The following is a 12,299-nucleotide window of genomic DNA, read 5'->3' as shown; positions in this document are numbered from 1 at the left end:
CATGTTCAAGAAACCAATTTGAAATGATTCGACCTTTGTGACATGGTGCATTATCCTGCTGGAAGTAGCCATCAGAGGATGGGTACATGGTGGTCAAATAGGGATGGACATGGTCAGAAACAATGCTCAGGTAGGCCGTAGCATTTAAACGATGCCCAATTGGCACTAAGGGGCCTAAAGTGTGCCAAGAAGACATCCCCCACACCATTACACCACCACCACCAGCCTGCACAGTGGTAACAAGACATGATGGATCCATGTTCTCATTCTGTTTACGCCAAATTCAGACTCTACCATCTGAATGTCTCACCTCTTTTTCCTATTTGTAGTGGAGATGAGTGGTACCCGGTGGGGTCTTCTGCTGTTGTAGCCCATCCGCCTCAAGGTTGTACGTGTTGTGGCTTCACAAATGCTTTGCTGCATACCTCGTTTGTAACGAGTGGTTATTTCAGTCAAAGTTGCTCTTCTATCAGCTTGAATCAGTCGGCCCATTCTCCTCTGACCTCTAGCATCAACAAGGCATTTTCGCCCACAGGACTGCCGCATACTGGATGTTTTTCCCTTTTCACACCATTCTTTGTAAACCCTAGAAATGGTTGTGCGTGAAAATCCCAGTAACTGAGCAGATTGTGAAATACTCAGACCGGCCCGTCTGGCACCAACAACCATGCCACGCTCAAAATTGCTTAAATCACCTTTCATTCCCATTCAGACATTCAGTTTGGAGTTCAGGAGATTGTCTTGACCAGGACCACACCCCTAAATGCATTGAAGCAACTGCCATGTGATTGGTTGATTAGATAATTGCATTAATGAGAAATTGAACAGGTGTTCCTAATAATCCTTTAGGTGAGTGTATATGTATGTATGTGTATGTATGTCCAATTGCTTTGACAATACAAATGAAATGAATTGAGAGAGAGAGAGAGAGAGAGAGAGAGAGAGAGAGAGAGAGAGAGAGAGAGAGAGAGAGAGAGAGAGAGAGAGGGAGAGGAATATGAGCTCCTAAAAAACATTTGTTTTTATACATAAGCGGATTTAATTTGTGATTTACAAATGAATATATAGCACTATAAACATACACAGAAGACATGGAATAGAAATTCAGAAGAAAAAGTATTCAAAAAATAATAATTTTAAGAGAAACACAAAAAGAAGAAAGCAGAGAGACAGTTCAGGAAGAAAAGTCAGAAACGAAAAGCTGAAGACAAGAATTGGAGGTAAGAGACAAATAATTAAACAAAAAAATATGTATTAATAAAATAAATAAGCATTCTCAGTAGTTGACTCAGCCAATGAAAATGCAGAGCTCCGATTTGAATAGAGTGACAGTAGGAGAGAGCCCAACTGCCACTGAGACTGATAGAAATCTATCGAACAGCAGTCTGACTGCAGAGCTGCCTTTTGAAATCCGATACCCTGAAGACATTCGCTCTGCACAGGCTAAGAAGGACTACAAACAAGCTGTGATGAGAGCATCTCCTGAGACCCTCATCCTAGACTACACCGGTAAAGGAGAAAACAGGGTCAAGAACAATCTACTGTTCTACACCGCCTTTCACAAAACCCTGTGCCAGACATACCCCAATAACAACAAGAGGGGCATTAGCAGAGGCAGGCAGATCTCAGTGCTGGTAGAGAAAGACACAGACAGTGTGATGCTCACTTTTAATGTATACCACAACGGGACCATCATGGTGCAGGGCAGCGAGAGCAGCCTGGACCAATTAGCTCTCGGCTTCCACACCTCAAAGCAGCAGACTGAGGTAGAGAAACAAGAGCCAGAGCCGGCCACCCTGCAGTCTGCCCCCAGCCACACGGAGCCAGACAGTGCCCCATCTCCCACAGACTGCCCCCCTGTCTCCCCAAAACTCTCCAGCAACATTAAAACACTAAAGGAATGCCTATCAGTGCTGGAGCTGGAGTTTGCGGAGTTCAGGGAGCAGACCTTGAGCACCCTGGCCCAGACCTCCTTGTGCGATCAGTTCCGGGATGAGATGCACAGACTAAAGATGCAGCACAAGGCTGAGATCCATGAGCTGAGAGCAGCAGTGAGAGACCTGGAGGAGCAGAGCCAAACCCTGAGGACGGAGCTGCGCAGAGCGAGGGAGGAGCTGACCAGGACACCCCAGCACAGCCAGCTAAGGAGCCTGCAGAGCCAGCTGGAGGAGCTAAGAGAGGAGCTACACATCACTGGAGCACAGAGACTGCACTGCACTGACCCCACAACACCTCCAACCCCTGACGCACCCACTGATCCACCCACACTCCCCACCACTCCTGACACACCCACTATCACCAGACCTGCCACTAATACACAACCCCCTGAAACGCCACTCCCCCAAAACACACCCGCTGCCCCCACCACTCCCGACGCAAACCCGGAGTGGCAGGTCAACGCAGAGGTGGTCATTCTGAGCGAATCCAATGGGAAGTTCCTGGTTGAGAGGCGCCTCTTCCCTGGGCGAAAAGTGAAAAAGCTTTGGTGCTCCACAGCACAGAGAGCCCTGGAGCTGCTCTCCAAGAGGAGGCTTTGCCAAGTCAAACACATCCTCATCCACACCGGCACTAACGACCTGAGTGCCCGCAGGGGCGATGTGGCCTCAGCCCTGAGACAGGTAGCAACGAAAGCCACAGAGGAATTCCCAACTGCCAAAATTTCCATCTCCACACTGCTGCCCCGCACAGACGTGCCCCTGCACATCATCCAGGCCATCAACGCAGAAGTGTCCCGAAGATGTGCCCTCCTCCCCAACGTCCACCTGGCACACCACTGAGACATCCAGCCACATCACCTGTATGACCACGTCCACCTCAACAAGACGGGTGTGAGGATCATCTCAAAGGTCCTCAAGGACACAACCCTGGGCCGAAACCCCACACACCCCCACCTCGAGACCAGGAGCAAACCCCCCAGCCCCCGGCCACATCCCCAGCCACCGGCTCCACCCCAGCCCCAGCCCCTGAGACCCCGCGGCCCCATTCCCCACCCCCCCATCCCCAGAGGGCCCGTCCAGCACAGCAGAGCGGACAGCCGGGGACCAGCACAGCCACACAGCCACGCAGCAGCGGCTTCCAGAGCCTGGAGGCCCGATGCTGCCCAGCTGGCCCAGATAAGGCAACTCCTCAGTGTCATCTGTACCACACTGCTGAGTTAACTGAGCCTCAACACACATATATATGGTTGTGGAGATGGAGAGTAAGAAAAAATGTGATTTAATTATTCTGATATTTTGATGCAAAGATAAAATCTTTGAGTGATTATTATGTATATCCATATATAATTATTAATAGTAATATAATATCAGTTGTAGACCACAAATTAAACTTTCTTATGTAGAAGAGACAAGTATAATAAAATATATGAACATGTCCTTTAAAATAAGCAGTTGGAATATGCAGGGTTTACGCTCCTCAACTTTTGGAATGAAGAGCACAGGCCCTGAACTGATCAACACTGTAAATAGTTCAGATGTTTTCATTCTTGTAGAGACTTGGTGCTGTGCAGATATGTCTATACACTGGATGGATACAATGGATACAGGGAGCTGATTGTGCCCTCCTATAAAAAACCCAAAGTCAGGTGTGGCAGGGCCTCGTGGGGGATTATCGTGTGGTACAGGGAGGAGCTCCGAGCAGCCCTATGCCCAGTACAGAGAGGAGACACACACCTGTGGATGAAAATCAGAAAAGACACCCTACAAAATAACACAGATATATACCTATGTGCAATTTATATGCCACCCGCAGACTCCCCCTACTATAATGAGGAAGGCTTTCATGAGCTTCAAAACGAAATCTGCCACTTCCAGACCCTGGGCTCTGTACTGCTGTGTGGCGATCTCAATGCCAGGACTGGCAGAGAGATGGACTACATCAATACAGAGGGGAACACACACCTGTTTGGAGACTCCCCGCTGTGCCACACACACACCTCCACACTGACACAGCCACGACAGCGTGGTAAACAAGAGCAGGAAGCAGGTAGTGCGCCTATGTAAAAGCCTGGGTCTATATATCATCAATGGCAGGACCAGGGGGTACTCTCTGGGGAGATTCACATACTGCTCGGCTCTGGGCAGCAGTGTGGTGGACTACGCCATAACTGACCTGGACCCACAAGCCAACAATGCGTTTATAGTCAGACAACAATCTCCACTATCAGACCACAGCCAAATAACACTTTACCTAAAAAGATCAGCGCAGCCACAAGTCAGAGCCAAACTTCCCACAAAACTGGTCTCCCTGCCACCCAGTTAGAGATGGTCAGAGCCCAGCACAGAGAACTACACAAGAGCCCTGAATAGTGATGAGATTGAAAACATGTTAGACAGATATCAATCCTCACACTATCAAATAAACCAAAACGGAATAAACTCAGCCACCAAAACACTGAATGAAATATTTGAGAGACTGGCTTTAAAATCAAACATTAAAACAATTAAAAACCAAAATATGAAATCGTCTAAAAGAAAAAAAGAACAGTGGTGTGACCAGGAGTGTGAAACTTCTAGGAAACACCTGAGACATCTCTCCAACACTAAACACAGAGAGCCCGACAACCAGGAGGCTCGCCTCAGCTACTGCCAGGCCCTGCGGCACTACAAGCAACTCCTCAGTAAGAAAAAAGACCACTATATGGGCAGAATAAATACCCCAAAAACAAAAAATGAAATACCAATTCAAAATGGAGAAATCTGGAAAACACACTTTGAAAAACTTTACCAAAATGTTGAAAACAATCCAAAGCCAGAACAGGTTAAAATATTAAAAAACCTAAATAAATTGTAAGAAATCATTAAGAATAACCAAAATCCCTTAGATAACCCATTTACAATACAGGAACTAAAACATCAACTCAAAATCCTCAAACCCAGGAAAGCCAGCGGCCCCGACAGCATCAGCCCTGAGATGCTGAAGCACAGCAGCCCGCAGCTGCAGGAGGCTCTGCTCAAACTCTTTAACCTGGTGCTGAGAGCCGGGTGTTTCCCTGAGGTCGGGAATCAAGGATTGATCACCCCGATTTTTAAAAGTGGAGACAAATTAGACCCCAATAACTACTGGGGCAGCTGTGTGAGCAGTAACCTGGGGAAGGTGTTCTGCAGTATCATCAACGCCCAGATACTGGCCTTCCTTACCAAGCACAGTGTCCTGAATAAGAGTCAGATTGGCTTCCTACCAAAACACCGCACAACCGATCATATTTACACTCTACACACCCTCATAAATAAATATACCCAAAACAATAAAGGAAAAATATTTGCCTGTTTTGTAGACTTTAGAAAGGCATTTGACTCAATCTGGCACAAGGGATTATTTTATAAACTTCTACAGAGTGGTGTAGGGGGTAAAGTTTATGACATCATTAAATCAATGTATTCTGAAAACAAATGCGGAGTTCAAATTGGCAACTCAAGAACAGAGTTCTTCACTCAGGGGCGGGGAGTGAGACAGGGCTGCAGTCTGAGTCCAACACTGTTCAACATCTACATCATCGAGTTGGCCACAGTGTTGGAGCAGTCTGACGCCCGCAGCCTAACTCTCCATGACACAGAGATCAAGTTCCTGCTCTACGCAGACGACCTGGTGCTGCTGTCGCCCACAGAGCAGGGGCTTCAGCAGAACCTGGCGCTGCTAGAGCAGTACTGTCAGAAATGGGCCCTGGCAGTCAATCTGGACAAGACCAGAGTTATGGTTTTCCAGAAAAAAGCCCCATCTCAGGGAAACAGGTACCGCTTCACTCTGGGCAGCACTGGATTAGAGCACTGCACCAGATACAACTACCTTGGCCTGACCATCAGTGCGTCAGGGAGCTTCAGCCTGGCTATAAACGCATTAAAAGACAAGGCACGCCGGGCATTTTATGCCATAAAGACACAATTTGGGAAAACAACAATACCAATAACTATTTGGATTAAAATATTAAACTCCATCATCCAACCAATCCTGCTATATGGGAGCGAAGTGTGGGGTCCCCTCATGAACCTCAATAACAACAATTGGGACAAAAGCCCCATGGAAATATTCCACCTAGAATTTAATAAAAACATCTTACACGTACACAGAAACGCCCCCACGGCTCTGAGGCTCACAGAGCCCGAACACACAATGACCAAAACAACAACAATTGGGAAAATTGACATGTACCTGAAAAGCAAATACACAAAAGATTAGAGACACGAATTAGAATTACAAAACAAATTGGAATGCTACCGGGCCCTGAATAGAAACATTACATTGGCTGAATACTTAAAAATCCAAAATATAAAAGAGAGACAAAATCTAACTAAATACAGGCTCAGTGACCACAGCCTCGCCATTGAAAAAGGCCGCTACAGAAAATTCTGGGTTGCCAGAGAAGAGCGGCTGTGCAGCCAGTGTGACCTAGGGGAGGTCGAAACACAGGCGCATTTCCTGCTGTCCTGCCCTAAATACACAAAAATCAGGGAGACATACTTTAAAATATTAAAAATGCATATCCCTGAGTTCAGCATGATCCCCGATTGCTGCAAACTCCCCGTCCTGCTGGGAGAGGAGGAGCGCACTGCCTTCTTAGCAGCGCAATATGTATCCACCTGCCACAGCCTGCGAGACAGTGTGTAGACACCAGCCTGTGGCACTCCATTTGCAAAACAAAATAAAAACAGTGATTTTTCTGATGTCATGACACAAATTTTGATACAAACAACAAATATGGTTTATATCCTACTTAATTTTATTTCAATGTGTACTATATTTGTTCCACTGAATCTTGTATTGCAATGTTTTGTCTTGATTGATAGAACATTTGTATCTGCTTTGGCAATATTGTGATAGATCATGCCAATAAAGCACCTTTGAATTGAATTGAAATGAATTGACAGACAGACAGACACACGCACACACACACACACACACACACACAGAGCCAGCCAGCCAGACAGCCAGCCAGCTCAGCCATGACATCACGAGCCTCTCTCAGCTGACTGCTATGACATCACAGAGCACGTACATTCCGTTGCTTGCCGTCTGTCAACCACTCAGTCACTGCCAGCCAGACTGGCTGGCTGGCTGGATGGGGGGGCTGCTTGCTGCTGCTGCGTATCTTAGCAAGCTAATTTGCCTGACCGGCCTTCCTATTCCTCTGCCCAAATGCCCACCTAAGCCCAATCTGCTGTTCACCTGGATCACAGCTCCGCCCCAACAAGGCAGATCCTCCCAAAAATGGTACAAACTGATCCACGTTCCCCTCCACGGAAAGCTTTATCCCAAAATAAGGGACACATTCTGTAACAACATAACGAATGCCCACCCAACCTGTGACAAAACTGATAAAAAAGAAAAACGGTCAGTCCTCCTGGTGGAGGGACACACAGCCACCCTGGCTGCCCAATATGTCAGCGCCTACCACAGCCTGAGGGACACAGTGACACACGAGCACCGGCTGTAAATATAATGTAAATACTCGTTTGTAATGCATGTCATTGTATTTCAAAAAGGAATCTGGAAATAGTAAACCTATTTTCTTTATTTGAATGTATTAAAGATCACATTTTATTACATTTTCTTTTTCTGTAATTCATTACATTATATTGAGATTCATAATTCTATTATTTATTTTCCGTATGTATGTATGTATGTATTATTGTATGGAAGGAAAGTTAGAAATGATTTTCTCAAACCTGTTTTTCTCTCTTGTATACTTAAGAAAGATAAGGTCAAGCTAGAAGGTCAGGAGGCCATAAGGTAGTTTGATTTCTGTTTGTTATTTACGATGAGAACCTTGGAGACAATGTCAAACGGTATGACCTACGTGCCTGTTCCTTAAAACCATGTGTAGATCTATGAACTCTGTTCTATAATGAAATATGTTCTGCTTAGTTAGCCTTTAAGATAACATAGTAATGATTTTCTAGCATGTATGTATGTATGTATGTATGTCCAATTGCTTTGACAATACAAATGAATTGAATTGAGAGGGAGAGAGAGAGAGAGAGAGAGAGACAGACAGACAGACAGACTGACAAACACAAACAGACACACACACACACACACACACACAGACACACACACAGCCAGCCAGCCAGCCAGCCAGCCAGCTCAGCGATGACATCACAAGCCTCTCTCAGCTGACTGCTATGACATCACAGAGCATGAACATTCCGTTGCTTGCCGTCTGTCAACCACTCAGTCACTGCCAGCCAGACTGGCTGGCTGGCTGGATGGGGGGGCTGCTTGCTGCTGCTGTGTACCTTAGCAAGCTTATTTGCTTGACCGGCCTTCCTACTCCTCTGCCCACATGCCCACCTATGCCCGATCTGCTGTTCACCTGGATCACAGCTCCGCCCCAACAAGGCAGATCCTCCCAAAAATGGTACAAACTGATCCACGTTCCCCTCCACAGAAAGCTTTAGCCCAAAATAAGGGACACATTCTGCCCAATATGTCAGCGCCAACCACAGCCTGAGGGACACAGTGACACACGAGCACCGGCTGTAAATATAATGTAAATACTCGTTTGTAATGCATGTCATTGTATTTCAAAAAAGGAATCTGGAAATGGTATACCTATTTTCTTTATTTGTATGTATTAAAGATCACATTTTATTACATTTTCTTTTTCTGTACTTCATTACATCTTATTGTGATTCATAATTCTATTATTTATTTTCCGTGTATATGTATGTATGTATGTATTGTGACAAACCAAGGGGCAGGGTCATACATGGCAGATATGTCAGGCCAGGTCTGCTGCAAGGTGTGTACTCTAGGGTAGAATACCGACCCTAGGCAACTACACTCCCCAGAAACCCTCAGGCAGCCATTCTAGCACCTAATGTGGTCACTTGGTGTTACTTCCTCAATTATTCATCAGGTATATAAGGCAGGCCTGAGAGAGAGAGAAGTGAGAGACAATAGGGTGAGTTATCTGGAAAACAGAGGTAGCTCATAAGGAGAAAGCCAAGACTTATTTATTCCAGACTTTGTTTAAAATAGAATGATTATGTAAGATTAGTTACAACTCCAGTGTGAGTTAGGTTTTGTTTTCAGATTTGTTTTGTTTGAAGTAAACATACAGGCACAGCCCTGTATTTGCAACCTCCTCCCTGGGTCATGACTGGTTTTTACTCCTAAGAAGATCACAGAGAAGACCCGCACATGTGTACAGCCAAGGCGTTTTGTCACATTTGGTGTAGAATGCGGGCAGCACCTCATGAAACCCAGACTGGCTGAGTGAATTTTTTTATCCAAAAAAAAAAAACTACAGGCTGTAATAGCCCAACAGGAAGCGACCAGGGTGCAGCAGGTGGCTCACCAGGATGCTATGCGGATGCATCAGGAAGCACTGCAGGTCCAGCATGATACAAATAAAATGTTTAGAGAAGAGCAGGAAAAGGTGACTAAAGAGCTGAAAGAGAGTGTTGAAGCACTTGCAACCAGGATTGGTCCACAGGGGGCTGCAACCCATTCCACTCCCCGCACCAATCACTTTCTGCAGAAAATGACAAAACAGGACGATGTTGAGGCCTTCCTTATGACCTTTGAGAGGACAGCGGAGAGAGGGATGGCCAAAAGATTCCTGGGCAGGGCTTGTGGCACCTTATCTGGCAGGGGATGCACAGAAAGCGTACTTTGATCTGGAGCTGAAGGACGCCCAGGACTATGATAAATTGAAAGCGGAGATAATGACCCGATTGGGCGTGACCACCGCAGTGAGGGCACATCGGTTTCAGCAGTGGGCCTACCAACCAGGACAACCAATCCGAACGCAGATGTTTGATCTGATCCATCTGGCCAGGAAATGGCTACAGCCAGAGGTCCATTCATCAGCCGAGGTGGTGGAGGCCATAGTCCTTGACAACTACCAACGCTGTTTGCCCAAGGACGTTCGACGCTGGGTTGGCCAGAATGAGGTGCTGTCCGCTGACACCTTGGTGGCCATTGTAGAGCGGTTCTATACAGCCGGAGCAGCAGAGCATGTACCGGAGGTTAAAAACTCATTCCCCAGGCCATGACGAACCAGCGGACCGGGTAAGATGGTTCCAAAGTACTCTGGGAAACATGACGCGCTGGGTTGGAAGAAAAGAGCAAGACTGGGGGGGGCAAAGGTGGGGCCTAAAGCCGAGACTAAGGGTTATAGGGGGTCACCATCACAACCAATTGTCTGCTACAATTGTGACAAAGTAGGACATATTGCGGCCCACTGCCCAGGTAGAGAGGAACCAATGCAATGTAATGTGTGTGATATGGGGAAAGAGAAACCGGTATTTTATGCCTGCCCTGTTGGGACGGATGTTTTCATAGGCGGAGTACCTAATCCAAAACACATGTGTACAGTGATAGTCGATGAGAAAGAAGTGGCTGCTCTACTCGACTCTGGCAGTATGGTTACACTGGTCACAGAAAAATTAGTAGCGACCAACAAGCTGGATAGACATCAGGAGCTCAGTATCACATGCACACATGGTGACACACGCCCCTATCCCACAGCCCTTGTAAACATACAGACAGAGGCCGGGAAACTAGATTACGAAGTCGGTGTGGTACCCAACATGCCATATGATGTGATACTGGGACGATATTTTCCTAATTTTGGAAAACTAGATAGAAAACATAGTAAATTGGAAATGCACACTGAAAACTGTAAGCCAGAAGTTGCCTCGATCCCACAACTAGAGCTAAAAGTAGACCTGGTCCCAGTTGAGTCGACAGTGAAGGTTTTGGTTGGGGAAAATTAAACTGAAAACATAGGGTTGGAATGTAGTGACGTAGATGACCCTATGGAGGGTGAGGAACCCAGCACTAGCAGGGTGGGTGAGAATCCATTCATAGAGACCCCTGAAGCTGACAATGTAGAAGTGTTAGTGTTAGAGGGACTCCCCACTGATTTTGGCAGCGCACAGGTGCGAGATCTCACTCTACACTATGCTAAAGAAAATGTGAAGGTAGTAAATGGGACCCCTATGACTACTGCAAACCCGCCAACAGCTTATCCTTATTTTATGGTAAAAAATGACCTATTGTACCGTGTAAATAAGATAGGGGTGGACATTGTGGAGCAATTGCTAGTTCCCACCCCATTCAGACGAACAGTTCTCAATCTGGCACATGGGCATATCCTGGGGGGACATCTGGGGATGGACAAAACCAAGGATAGACTCCTGAGGAGGTTTTACTGGCCAGGCGTACATGCAGACGTGACAGAACATTGTAGCTCATGTCCTGAATGTCAACTACATGCTCCTAAACCAGCCTTCAGAAGCCCACTGGTCCCTTTGCCCATCATAGAGACCCCCTTTGCTAGGATAGCTATGGATGTGGTGGGACCTCTCCCGAAATCAGCCAGAGGGCATCAGTATATACTGGTTATTTTGGATTATGCCACCAGGTACCCAGAAGCCATTCCACTGCGGACCATGGCTTCAAAAGGTATTGCAAAAGAGCTAATGTTGATGTGTAGTAGGGTGGGGATACCGAGGGAGATATTAACAGATCAGGGCACACCCTTTATGTCTAAGGTTATGACCGATCTGTGTAAATTGTTGCAGGTTAAGCAGTTGAGAACATCAGTCTACCACCCACAAACAGATGGGTTGGTTGAGAGATTTAATAGGACCCTGAAGTCCATGCTAAGAAAGGTAATCGATAAGGATGGGAAAAATTGGGAATTCATGCTGCCCTACTTGATGTCTGCCATTAGGGAAGTCCCACAGGCTTCCCAGGGCTTTTCGCCTTTTGAACTGTTATATGGGAGGCACCCCAGGGGGATATTAGACATAGCCCGTGAAACGTGGGAACACGAGTCCACTCCTTTCCGGAGTGTAGTCGAGCACATCAATGCTATGCAAGAGAGAATAGCCACAGTCACTCCCATTGTGAGAGAGCACCTAAGGCAGGCACAGGAACACCAACAATTCGCCTATAATCGTCAGGCTACACTGAGGGTGTTCCAGCCTGGTGATAGGGTGTTGGTGTTGGTTCCCACTGTAGAATGTAAATTTCTGGCTACGTGGATGGGACCTTATGAGATTATAGAGCGAATACGGGAAGTGAACTATAAGGTTCAGCAACCCGGCCGCCGACCCCCAGAACAAATATATCATGTCAACTTAATAAAAGCCTGGAAGGACAGGGAAGTGTTGATGTTGACTTACCCCCCTCAGCCACTAGGGACACCGAAGGTGAATATTGCAGCTGCCTTGTCACCTGACCAGTTGAAGGAGGTGAACGACTTGATAATACGTAATAGGGAAGTTTTCTCAGGCATACCGGGGCGTACCCATTTAGTCTCTCACAACATTGTGTCTCTCCCAGGAAAG

This window comes from Amia ocellicauda, unplaced genomic scaffold (genome assembly GCF_036373705.1).
Source record: "Amia ocellicauda isolate fAmiCal2 unplaced genomic scaffold, fAmiCal2.hap1 HAP1_SCAFFOLD_62, whole genome shotgun sequence".
NCBI classification, from domain to species: Eukaryota; Metazoa; Chordata; class Actinopteri; order Amiiformes; family Amiidae; genus Amia; species Amia ocellicauda.
The sequence above is the reverse complement of the archived record's forward strand: the minus strand, read 5'-3'. Positions refer to the sequence as shown.